At 39.5% G+C, this 13,058-nt stretch overlaps 1 protein-coding gene across 9 annotated transcripts in view; it reads left to right on the top strand.

The window, feature by feature from the left end:
- Window positions 1-331: 331 nt before the first annotated feature.
- Window positions 332-13,058, top strand: part of LOC126922577 (5-hydroxytryptamine receptor-like) — a 157,449-nt gene continuing 144,722 nt past the window's right edge. For 4 of the 9 annotated variants that reach the window (XM_050735312.1, XM_050735308.1, XM_050735317.1 and 1 more), the window contains exons 1-2: window positions 332-555; window positions 8,185-8,454. The gene's annotated coding sequence lies outside the window, so the exon portion shown is untranslated. Of the gene's footprint in view, window positions 556-8,075; window positions 8,455-9,672; window positions 9,859-13,058 lie in introns of those variants that run through there. The other 5 variants (XM_050735314.1, XM_050735310.1, XM_050735315.1 and 2 more) reach the window with 3 other exon arrangements.

Raw genomic sequence — 13,058 nt, 5'->3', positions numbered from 1 at the left:
CCTTATCTCCATTGAGAAAACCAGAATACCTAAATAATGAATATTCAGAGTATTTATCTCCGTCATTAATCCCGAATCGCTTGCACGGTGGTTCGCTGGACATCTCGGAGTAGATAAGGCGTTCCAAGGATGGGTGACGGTGTAGGTGGCATCGTTGGCCGTGTAGGGTGGCCGAACACTCGAGTTGTCGGGGGTTGTAGAGGGAGGATGGAAGGTTGCCGCGAGGCGAGCCGAGTTAGCGCCTGCGTAATACCACCTCTGTCTACTTGTCAGCCAAGCAGAGCTGCCACCACCCTGCCCGCTTTTCCTCTCGCCGTTACTCGATAACAAACTCCACAGTACCAGTACTGGCACGGTACTCCGGACCACCGGGTCGCCCGAACATCGCGCCGTTTCCATCGGGAACCGTTTTCACCGGATATCGATGTCCGTGTTTACGCGACAGCGCATCGACGGCCGACGTTCGACTCGGGTTTAACCGGATCTGAACACGATTTTCGACCGGGTGCAAAACGATCCAGAGCTGGATCTGTGGCAAGTCAACGCATCACGACGGTACATCCTTTCGTTTTTCCTGTGACAAATGTCTCTCCTTTAACATTCATAATGCACGTTTCTTCATTTATTCCGATTCGTTACAATTTACGTGACTTTCGATCGGTCGCGCACGATCCAGCGCTGGATCCGCGGCAAGACAACGCGCGATGAGCACCCTTTGACTTTTCTTTTAACAGTTTTCTCTCCTTTAGCAACTCTAACGCATGTTATTTTTTCTTTTTTAATTTATCGTAATTTGTTAGAATTCACTGGAAAGGTTGCATACGATCCGATACTAAACGCGTGACACGTCCGAGTGAACGCGTCACGACGGTAAATCGCTTCGATTTTCCTATGACGAATTTCCCACCTTTCGCATCCCTAACATAACGATTTAATCTATCTTAATTTGTTTAAATTTATTTGTGACTCGTTATATGACGTGAAAGTTTCCAAAGGATCGAACAGATCTAGCGCATTAGAGGCAGCGTTTTTGTTTTGAAACTTTAAAGTTTCTTTCCAATTCGAATGAATGCCTTAATGATCGACGCGAGGAAACGGCATACCTCTCTGCTGATACGCTTGTTATGGTGTATAACTTGTTGCTCGGTCCTGCACCAGTCGCTTGGATCGCTACTGTGATTTTAAATAAATCGCGAGTCGAGTGTTTGAATATCATGTTACCAGCAGCCTCGTACGCTATTCCTGTAATCTATCTATTCTTTCATTTTTGGAAGGCCATTTATGGATTCCCGTTGAGAAGTTCGATAGACGGTGCAAGGAGAGGAGGATCGACGAGACAATGAGGAAGGGAAGAATCACGGGGAGTTTTCCTCGTGTTAGACGAACCCTCTCGTTATTTACGGCTTAGGATGACCGATAGCAAACACGCTCGTTCTATCTTCGATATTTGCTCATTGGATTATACGCTTTCCCTTCCCCCCTGCTTCTCCTGAAGGTCTAAGGAAGATCGAGTTTCTGTCGATCGAAGGTTCAGTGACACGCAAACATTCGCACCTTTGTTGGCATTTGGGAACTCGAAACTCCTTTACAGTTTCAACTTCGACAAAGAAAAGAAAGAGAAGGTAAAAAAGGAAAAACGTAGCTGAACGTTTCTCTCGTTTTCCGATTTGCATACTACTCCAAATGGACAAACTACTCGAAAACTTAACTGCACGGAGAAACTCTTGAGTTGTTCTTTGAAAAAAAAAGAAAAATAAAAATAAAAGAGAAGACGAGAAAATTGGTGTCCATTCAAACATAGCTCGATGATGGAAACAAATTGGCAAGTCTCGGAGACGAGTGTCGTATCTTTACGATTCCGTCGCTCGTTTCCTGTTTTTCATCCTGTGTTTCATCTCAATCGAGAAGTTTAGAGATTCGTGGATCAGAAATACTCCCACGGAAATGAAGTTTCTCCGAGTCCTGGTTCTCGTCATTTCTGCATGCTCCTGTGGAAGAGGTTATTCGCTTTCACCAACGCGTTTCAATGTCCATCTACGTCAGGGGAATAAAAGGTGCACGCGGAGAAAGCGGCAGTGGCTGATCGTCGCTTCGAGGTGAGATCGTCACGGGTTTCAATTTCACGCGTGGAAATATCGTGGGCCGTAACTCGTGTGTTCTTTCTTCTATCTCCTTTCTGGCTTCCCTTCGTCATCCCCCTTTTGTTATTCTCGCACTCCGCGGGGAGAAGTCGATCCCCTCATGACCGAGCCCGCCGACAGATTGAATCTTTCGTTCGCAGATCTCTCACTCGTTGGCAAACGCAGCCCGAAAAACGAAGGGATCTACTCTGGGAAAAAAAGCGGTCCACTTTTCGTTTCAGAGCGAATGCCGCTTTATCGTTGCGTTGTTTCTCTCCCCCTTTTCACTCCTGTCACTATTTTAAAATGGAAATCCGGAATTTTATCGCCGCTTCTTCCGCTCTAAATTCTGTCTCGTTGCCTTCTCTGCTTTTCCGTGTAAGTTAGTGTCCTTTAAAGAATAGAGGGTGGACGTTCATTTTACACGATCGAAAGTTCCATCCTCCACTCGGCTTTAATCCTCTTTCCTCCTTCCGAAAGATTCGATTTCGAGATTTAGCCGGCCGATAAATTGAATTTGTTCTGAGTTGTCCACCGGAAGGGATGTTACCTCTTCGGTCAGCAGAGGTTTTGCCATCGTTTCATATCGCGGTGGGAACGTTTGATGTCGTAAAGCGGCATGTGCATTATGATCGAATTGGTAGCATGCGACCGTGTGTCCACGGAAATCGCGTTATCATTGGAATTCCGGATCTCCTTGGACCGGTTGTCACCGTGAATCGCCATCGAAATCGTTTTCCACGTCACGCCTTTGATCGTGAGCTCTACGCTGAAATCTAAATTCTACGAACCACCGAATTTCCAGCTATTTCTCTGATCACACTGATATCAGACCGATTCCTAGATCCAGTCAGCTGACAAATTGAATTTTTCTTGGCTGTCTCTCCGGCTGAAACGGGCGTTTCCCTTTTATTTATTAAAATCCCTACGATCTGACCGAGGATCTCCTTTCGTTTAACCAATGGCAGATAAATCGAATACAGCAAACAGCTGGATCAAGGCTGTACGGTTTCTTGGTTCGCTTCGAATCGTCTGGAATCGCTCCGAGAATTAAGCAATTACGGTTTCTTTCGACCGGCATTAACCTGACCTCGATCAATTCTCGCTCCCTGCAGCTTCTTTTTCTCGTCCATCTGATTTCAAACTGTCTCTAAAGCTCTCCGTCTCTTTCGTTCTGGACCCGACTAACCGCAACAACATTGTCTAGAGTTTTCCCATTAAAGAGACACGTCGCTGCTGTTTGCACGCGATGCACTGCTTCCTCAAATCACCCTGGGCGGACTCTGCTATTCACGCGAACAGACGATGACACGCGTCGTAATTACGGAATGGTATTTACGTTTACTAGTTCAAGTTCCACTGCACCGTTTCGTTTGATGAAACAAACCATTGTTGTTCCCTGTCACCCGAAAGCTTCCAGCCTTTGTAACACAAAGTCGACGATTAATCGAAAATTCGCTCATCAGATGGCGAAAATCGATCTCACCAGAATCTTCTTAAGCCATTAAATGGCCCCTTACGAAATTGAAACAAAGCCAGAGACACGAACATTTATTATTATTCGTTTGTTTCATACGGTGAGCGATAGAAATATGGCTATTCGTATTAAATAAATTCTTGCTAAATTATACATAATTTACCGAAAATATCTTGTAACTTCTATATCTATTTTCAGATTTATTCAAAACTTTGCCAATATAATCATGATAGTCTAACGAGACTAATGAAATTGCAGAATGTTTCGCACAAGACACACGATACATCGTCGTTTGCTGCCATCAGAAATCTTCGAACCTTTCTGCCACGACTTCGGCGATTAATCGAAAATTCGCGTATATAGCGGCAGCTCTCGTTCTCATTAAGCTTTCTCGTTTTCTCTGACGTTCCGATTGTTCGATTCTGTCTTCGATAGATTTCGTATCTACCAAAAACTCTATCTGCCAAAGACAGACCACCTGGTCTGCTGCCTTCCCTTCGTTTCGATTCCGTGGAATATTTGATCGCGAAACGAAGGAAATGCATTGACTTCTAACGAGCCTATATTTCCTTAGGCAGTTTCCTTTCCTCCTCTTGCTAAGGTGGCGAGGAAATTTCTCGAGTTGCAGTTTACTGGGTCAATGGTGAGTATTATTCGACCGGTTGGTCATTCTGTGACTTCCCTTCGCTTCTTTTATCGATATAGCTGGATGGGAATCGATGGACTATGAAGAAATTGAGAAAGTAATTCTATTCTCTACGATATTAAAAGAATGAGATAGTATTCGAACCCTTGCTGACATTCTTTCTCTGATTTATTAACACTATAATGTAACTTCACTATCATTCTTATATCCGTAAAGTTTGGAACAAATCTGAGAAAATATACAGAAGTTACAATATATTTAGTATAAGCGTATATTTCGCAGATATCAAGAAAATAATTAAAGCAGTTAATCATTCATTGTAACAGTAATAGGTTTCGATATTCAATTCACCGAATTTCTTCATTTTATCATTTCCAGTTTAACGTGGTTATCCGTACGGTAAATTAATTTTTTATTACGTATTAAACGTTTGTAATAAATGTTTTGTAACTTTTATATACATTTTCAGATTGCTACGAAATTTTACCAATATAATTGCGAAAGTCTTTCCCCGTTAAGGTGGCGATGAAATTTCACAATATTTTACATAACACGTACGATATGGATGTAGGGGTTTTCTATGGTGAATTGTTCAAATACTTTCGCGATGTAAGTTTCGCTTTTTTACTTTCATATAGAATTCTTCATCGTTGTGGCCAGGCGATGCTGAAATTTCTCTGTTGTAAGTTGAAGAGATTCCTGGGTATGACTTCGACATTCCATCGTAGTCCACGAGATTCTTTCGTCACGTTATTCGTCGAAAGAATAAGAGAAATATTCGATCTGCCGGCGATCGTTCGGTGCTTTGTTCGCCTCTCGCTGGCGATTATTAAAATTTATTGGTTTATCGAGCATGATGACCCTCGCTCGGCAGAACGTAAGGTCGAAGGATTAAGAAAGGTCGTTAACAGGGTCACCTTTATCCTCCATTGCGTGCTAGAAATACTTGAATAATTCTACGTAATACGTTACATAAGGTGTCGTAACCCGTTTGATGTTTCTGCATGCAGTTTCATCTTCTTTTCCTCTTAGAAAACGATAGAAACAAGGACATTATAAGACAACAATTTATGGAAGAAAATTTTCTTCCGCGATGCTCCTCTGGAATTCTGAAGTCTTTCTGGAATTGCTGACTCATAGCAAATCTTTCGTCTTGAAGTATTCATATTTTATCGAATTTTTAGAAAAAATGTCTCATTTCAACGTAAACTGTAAACGACAGGAGAGGAACACATTTTTATTAATTTGTTGATTTTTAATATCCTTATGGCTCGTTTTAATATAAAACAGCTGAAAGTGGAAAGAACCTGTCAGGTCCAGCCAAAGGCAAAATCGCTACAACAAACGCTGTTTTAATGTTTATATTTATAAATGATATTTTAATACTCGGATAAACGATATTGTCTAAACTATGAGGTGGACGGAAAACTACATTACGTTCAGCCTGAAAATCAAATAAAAAGAGAATACTCGTAGCACAGGTTTTATCGACAATATTATATTCTACTAAATTTTTAAACCGTTCTACTGTAAAAAACGAAAACTGTGATTCATCGTATATTCTTCGTCTACGCACTCCAATTATTTTGTATATTTCTAGAAAGAAATGTTTCTCGTATATACAGGGGATTCCCGGTGGAACGATTCTGTTCTATTTGCTTTTCATTCCGCTTATTAAGCGCGGTCGCAAATTTTGCTCTTGATCCTCTTATCGGATCCAATTCGGTCTGGCGTCTTATCGGCCTACAAAAATTCCTGTCGCGGTGCAAGGACTTCATCCCAAGGAATGATTTCCTTAATCCGCGGCTAGGAACGAGAAAGAAAAATAGAAGGAAAAGGGAAGAGGTCTCGGTAGTCCATTGTCGTCGGCGATTTTAAATCGTAGCGAGTCAATTAATCCGCGCGGTCCTCCTTCCTGAATGTTGAATAACGGCTGCCGACGTGTATTAATTGGAACTCGATGAGAGGATTAAGGACTAAGTGGCTGGCTGACCTTTTCCTCGAGATGTCTACCTTTTTCACCGTTTCACATCGCTGGGTTCTGCTTCCTTCCTCTCTCTCTCTCTCTCATTCTGTATTTTTCGTTTCGATGAACAAGCTATCATTAACTTTTTCTTACCTGGTCGATGAAAATAAGAAGAGAAGAGGAAACGTAAAAATTAATTGCCGATCGAATGTTAGATCGTCGATTGGGACGTTTCGTTATGAACAAAGATGGAGCAGTTTGGCGTGGAAAGTATAAGATTTTGAAATCTGGGACAAAGTACGGCCATTTCTCGAGGAAGATCTCGAGTCAGTAGTAACGAGATACTTCATTCCAGTTCCTATCTACTTTGCTTCTGCGAAAGAATCACGATATTTCTGGATTCAATTGCAGCTTCAATCCGTACAAAAGCCACCCCTATACTTTAACAGATTTCGCTCGAGGACCTCGAACCCCTTTCCAAAGACGCAAACGATTTCGAAGTTTTGCTGGAAAATAATTTGCCAGCTGCTCGCTGAGCAAACATCGACATGCTATCTCAAAGTCGACGAAGCTGTCTCAAAACATTGCCCGGTCGTAAGTTCATAGAGTTGAACTCTTCGTTTCACGATAAACTAGCTGCGGCCGGAAGTTCTGGCTCTGCAGAGAGGAACCTGCCTTCCTGAAAGCGCACGGAATACTGATAGGAGCTCGTGTAAACCTGTAACACTCCCTATCACACCTTCCTCTTTCGTCATTCACCCCAAACACTGCGATTATTCTAGAGAACCACTGTTGGCTGTTCGTAACAGTTAAAGAAGCAAATTTTTCATAATAATAAAAAATACTCTAATAGGATATTCACAGATTATTTCTAATAAACATCGCGATGCCCCGTTGAATTTTCGTTCGGATGAATAGCAAAAAATTTATGGAGCTACCAAAAAAGAAAAAGAAAAATAATAAAATTGTACGAGCAGGATACAGGTACATAATGAGGAATATTATCGTAAGTGGAGAAAATAAAAATAGAACATAGGAGGGTCACGTTATGGTGATAAATACATCGTACTTTGATTCACGGAAATGTCATTCATAAACCTGGTATATCGATTAGACATTCGAGTTAACCCTGCTGTGACATTTGAGTCGTTTTCCATCGGATCGTATTTTTCTACCCTTCGAAAGTTTCTTAAACTTGAGGAAAACATGGGGAAGAATGTATTTATAAAGTTATATTTATAAAGTAACAATCGTGTGCTGCAGATTTTCTTAAAGTTGAAACTGAAGTACAGTCGAGGCATAAAATATTATCACGGGAGCCATAAGCATGATTATTTATGCTGTACGCTAAATTCTTATTAAGTGTGCAATAATTTGTAATTAATATCTTGTAATTTCTATAAATACGTATCTTCGGATTTGCCTGAAACTTCTCCAATATAATCATGATAATCAAGTCCCATGGCGGTGCTAATGAAATTTCAAGATTTATCGTACACATAATATATTCATAGGAAGTGTCTACAAGTGTTCGAATAATTTCGTGGCCTGTGTAAATCCTTCGAGGACCGTGGCAGGGGTTAAAGAGGGGTTGTAGTTACATAAAGACGACGAAGAAGTATACTTGAGCAACCGAGGTATTTAAGCAGCCAGGGTTAAATAGGGGTCGTAGTTACATAAAAACACACTCAAGTGTACTCGAGAAACCAGGGTATCTAAGCAACTAAGGATTAAACAGGGACTGGTAGTTATATAAAAACACATCGAAGTGTACTTCAACAGCCAAGGTGTTTAGTCTCTAGAATAGTCGATGATGAACCTTCTCCCCGTATTGCGAAACGTCGAACGAAAAACGGGGCCGGCCAGGTGGCTGCTACTTTCAGCTGCTGCTAAAACGTGACCCGACACTAGATTATCGGCCGTCGTGATTGGGTATTCGTTCGAAATAAATGGCCGCTAATGGTATTTCTGGTAGGTGTCTCGGCCGATAATGCGCGTATCCGGTGCAGCTAGCATTAAAGCGACGAAAACAACGCGTTGCTAGCCACTTCGTCCGTCTCGCTAATGATTCAACGTTTTAATCGTTCTCGTCAAACTGTCCACGACTGCGAGTGGATCATCGCCGTTTGGATCACGTACCACCGAGATAAGGCATCCTAGACGAGCAACGTCGCGCATGCAGACGATGCAACAACGATGGTGCGCGTCATCGTCCGCTGAGATTCGCCTTGCCTAGAGATTTCAGGTATGAGCCAAATTTTCCTATGAATTCACAGCTTCCAGTGACTTTTGTGCCATGATAAATTACTGATTCATTGTTTACGGAGGATATGGTAGAGGCGGGTTGGCGCTCGTGCGGATATAATATTCGAGGCTGATATATTCGAGCTTTGTCACGAGAAATACACTGGGAAATTTGTTTTGTTGTTTAAGGAAGGAATTATTTTTGCTTGAAAATGATCAAGTTACGTTATGTATACGTTACTGATAAACGGCAGATGTTTATGCAGTTAGAGAAAATCTAACGTGTATCGTATAAAAATTATGTATTTAGTGAATGAAACAAAATTCTTTGTCTGGCTTCTATCTGTTTTTAATAAATTCATAAAATTATGCATTTGCATAAGCATCCGCAATCTGCTTATCAACGATGAACCGGTATTTCTAGAAGGATTTTCTTCTCTTCGTATCTCTATAGATTCTCGTAAAAAGCTGTTACCCAGAGCTAGAGATTTTTAGCATTCTACGTATAATAAATTATTATCCAGAAGATTGGGTATTTTCAAAGAAATCATGCATACAACAAAAATTCTAATATTATTCTGCAATTCGCATCGAATCAAACCGTGATACTTTTGTATTATTCAAGAGCGAGGGGCATTTAATTTTGGCAGAGTATTCCCTTGTATTTTTTAACTACTCTATTTACCATAACTTTTTACCTACCGGAATATTCGCTTGTATTCTTTAACCACTCTATTTACCATAACTTTCTACCTGAAGGATTACGTATTTCAAAAAATCTTGCATTAATACATATTCTAATATTATTCCGCCATTCATATCGAATCAAACCGTAATACATATTACTTTATTATTCAAAAGCCTGGGGTATCTTTCTAACCAAAATGTTTCGGAATTGATCGTAGAGAAACGAAAACATGCGCATAAATTGTCCATGAAGTGTAAACATCTGTGCTCGCGTTCCTCATCCAGCGAAAAAAGGGACGTGTTCGACGAACTGTGATATCGTATCATTGCTTGTCAAGCGCACAGGCATTTCTTTTTTCTGAACGTCTTCCATGTTATCGCAGTCTGTTTTGGTTTTCACTCGGCCGAATAAACAATTCGAGAATCGTAGAGTTCGACAAAGGTCGGTTTTGGGATGTGTTTGGGTCGCGTTATTACTCCTCATTGTACGCAGTTTAGTGTTCGCTCAGCCTTCGAAGTGCGCGTACGTACCATGGCGTTCTCTAAAATTTCTAGAATATTTATAATTACGTTACTTTTATTAACTGTTGGCGTGCCATGCTCGTTTTACGATCGCGGTTACGTGTTAAACCGATATATTTATTAATTTTAAACACGCGAGTGCTGTAATCACAAGGTTTGGCGTACCCTCCGGCAATATCCCGTAATCTGACAATGAGTGAGTAAGCCCGACAGAAATTTTCCAATATTTAATACCATCGTAAACTTTTTATAGCTGTATAATAGCATACGTTATATAATAGTCAATATATTCATTATCGTTATTGAAATCGTCGAATAAAGAGAGCGACTGATCGAAGGGAAAGCGGTATATGACGAAATTTCAACTTGAGAAAATTGTGAATTTAATTAATCTTTAGATTGGAAACATTTTTACGGTACCCTTAAGCTCAAAACGCGAAACTTTCGTGCCCGATGCGTTTCTCAGTAGGCGATACAAAAATTCACGTAACATCTTCGAACGTTCTAAATTAAGGTTATCAGAAAGCTTTTGTGAAATAACATTTTTTGTGAGAAATTCAAGCCTGTCGAGGTAGCCCGGGTATGGAACACTCGCTTTTACAGTTTAAGGGTTAAATTTTAACAGAGAAATCGATGGTCTAGTAGAAAGGTCTATTCTACAGATTGAAACACACCGTTATGTGCATGCAATATTATTTATAAAAATTTAGAAGATCGTAGCAAAGAGTGATAGATAAATATCCGTTCAAAAAATGCACCTGTGCTGCTATTTTCTCATCGAAGCATCGATTAATTAAAATATTTTAATATTAAAAGAATCGTATATTTTCACGTATATTTTTTAATCGTATATTTTTTCTTAATTTGATAGCAAATAATAGTAACTAGGAATAGATAGATAATTAACAATACAAAATTAGATACATTCATTCTCGTTACTACAGGAATTGAATAGAGGCCAATCGGATGAAAAGCGGTAGAAACCATAACTTAAGAAAGTAAACTTTTAATAGAGACATTTGCATGCATTTAAACATTAAAACGCATTGTTACGCTTATTCATAAAGGCCTGAAAATTCCTAAGAAAGCTCCCCATAGTCCAAAACGCTTGCACCACATTTCCATTTCCAACCCATTAATTTAATTATCGCATTTTCATTAAAACAATTGAACATTTCGTTGCTTAACTAAACGACGAAAGCCAGGTATTATTTCCTGTAGAAAAAAAGCAAAAAAAAAGAAAAAGAAAGAATTCCCGCGAATAGGAGCGTTCGTTTGTATCCAGAGAATGCTTTCGAATCGAAAGGAGGCTTTACTCTTGCGTTTTTCGTTCTGCCGATAGTAACAAAGAAATTTATGCGTTCCCATTCGAGGCTTTTATTCAAGCCGCACCTTCCATTTACCCGGTGTACGGATCGAGAGGCGTCCGGTTAACGATTCTACAGTCAACGAAGCTTCGTTCTTCGCCGAGAACTCGGTTAATTGCGCCGATAGTTTCGTTTCATTAGCGACTAAGCTATCAAATCGTTTTGCCATCGAATACGGGATTTGCTGATCGTGAGTCCACTTGAGCGAAGAATAAATAAACTTGCCGCGAAACACCAATGGTATATGTGCAAATAAGAATAGAAATTTCGCCAGAGCACGTGAATACACGGTTCAACTGCAAAGATAAAGCATCGAGGGGTTTACACCGCACAGGAAACCCCTTTGGCAATCTGAGCTTACCCTCCACGTCGTATTTCCTCCTGTTTCGCATCTTTTTGTCTCGTCGCTGTAATATTTATTCCGTCCTTTATTCTATTTACACGCGAACGTCATCGAAACGATACACCGTCGTCGATTAATATTTCACTCGGTTTCGATCCGATCGGAGGTCGACCTCCGACATTCCTACTTGACACATTACGTAAGAACATAAGAAACATAATTTCATAATCAACTTGAATCGTGGCTCCTTATCCCTCGAGGACGAAACGTTTTAACTCGTTGACTGCCACGTGAGTTTTATATAGTTTGACGTGGGAGTCGTGATACATCGAAACACGCTATATCATGGGATTTAAATTTTGAAAAATATTACACCGTATTTTGTGCAATTTTATCTGACGATGTTATGTAAATCGTTTATATTGGTGAGAATTTTTTAGTCCATGAAATTTGTCTTGTTTGAATCATTCTAAAAGATTTTGTAACGCGGGTTAAGTTGAGAGTGAACGTGTTAATTAATCAACTCTTATTAGTTTTCTTTTATATCTCTATTGAAAGTAAATAGTTATAACGATGTGTTTTATTAGATATATCTTAAGCAATGAAACAGTGTATAGAAAATAAACTTTCAATGTATGTGATTTCCATCGAAATGTTCTAGTAATAACTTTCTCTGGAATGATTTTGCTATTTTTGCAATCTACGCGTTCAAACGATTCGATTAATGTATGTATAATATGTCGTATTTCACAAAACGTGGCTTTGCTAGAAACATGCATATAAAGCGAAAGACAAAATTAATTAATTACGAAATTATTAGTTACGCGAAAGTTATTAGTTTCGTCGTTTGCGGGATTAAGTTTCGATCGTAAGATAAATATTATGTTCGGCGATGAAAGCATTATCGTAGACGAATTACTCGTTTGTTTTTCAGCGAAAGCTATAACGAAAGAAAAATACCAACCGATTTACAAACGCATATTTCGAATTGAAATCTTCTCTTCGCGACGTTTTGTTATTATTAAAGGTATTAAAATATTGCTTCGTTACAGTTTCTCGCGAAACTTTATCAATCTGTGAACTATTTTTAAAAACCGTCATCATCGATCCTAACGGTTTAAACTAACTTTTTATTTTCAACTATGTTGTATTAGGATATTACATTTTAGTGACAAAGAAACATCGATACAAGAAGGACAACAAGAATTTATCAGATTCTACGAAATATCAAAGTTTCATTAAAAATGGAATGTGAAGTTTGCCCTCTGGGAACTTAACTTTTCAGTCGAAACTTATACTCGTGAAATACTTATCAAATAAAATTCAACGACACCAATTTTAAGTTTTAGCAATCTTGTCGTTCAAAAGTGACTGTATGAAAAAGATTACAAAATTTTGTATGGATTTCTTCCTCATATGAGTGTTAGATAGATCGTTCGTCTTTGTTGCTACTATGAGCGTCACTGGACACTGTCTCGTGGAAATAGAAAAGTACGAGCAATATTCGTATTGCTTAGGCTATACGTCTCTGCACTTATGCAACCTTCGTGATAGATGTTATTTGGCACATTATAAATTTATACTAAAGCGATATTCCGCTACTCTGAGCACGATACGTGTTTAAATAAATAACACGACTTACCGTCTAAATGGTTATCGCGTTAAAACAAGTCATGCAGTACGCCA

Source organism: Bombus affinis, chromosome 12 (genome assembly GCF_024516045.1).
Source record: "Bombus affinis isolate iyBomAffi1 chromosome 12, iyBomAffi1.2, whole genome shotgun sequence".
NCBI lineage: Eukaryota > Metazoa > Arthropoda > Insecta > Hymenoptera > Apidae > Bombus > Bombus affinis.
The sequence above is the reverse complement of the archived record's forward strand: the minus strand, read 5'-3'. Positions and strand labels throughout refer to the sequence as shown.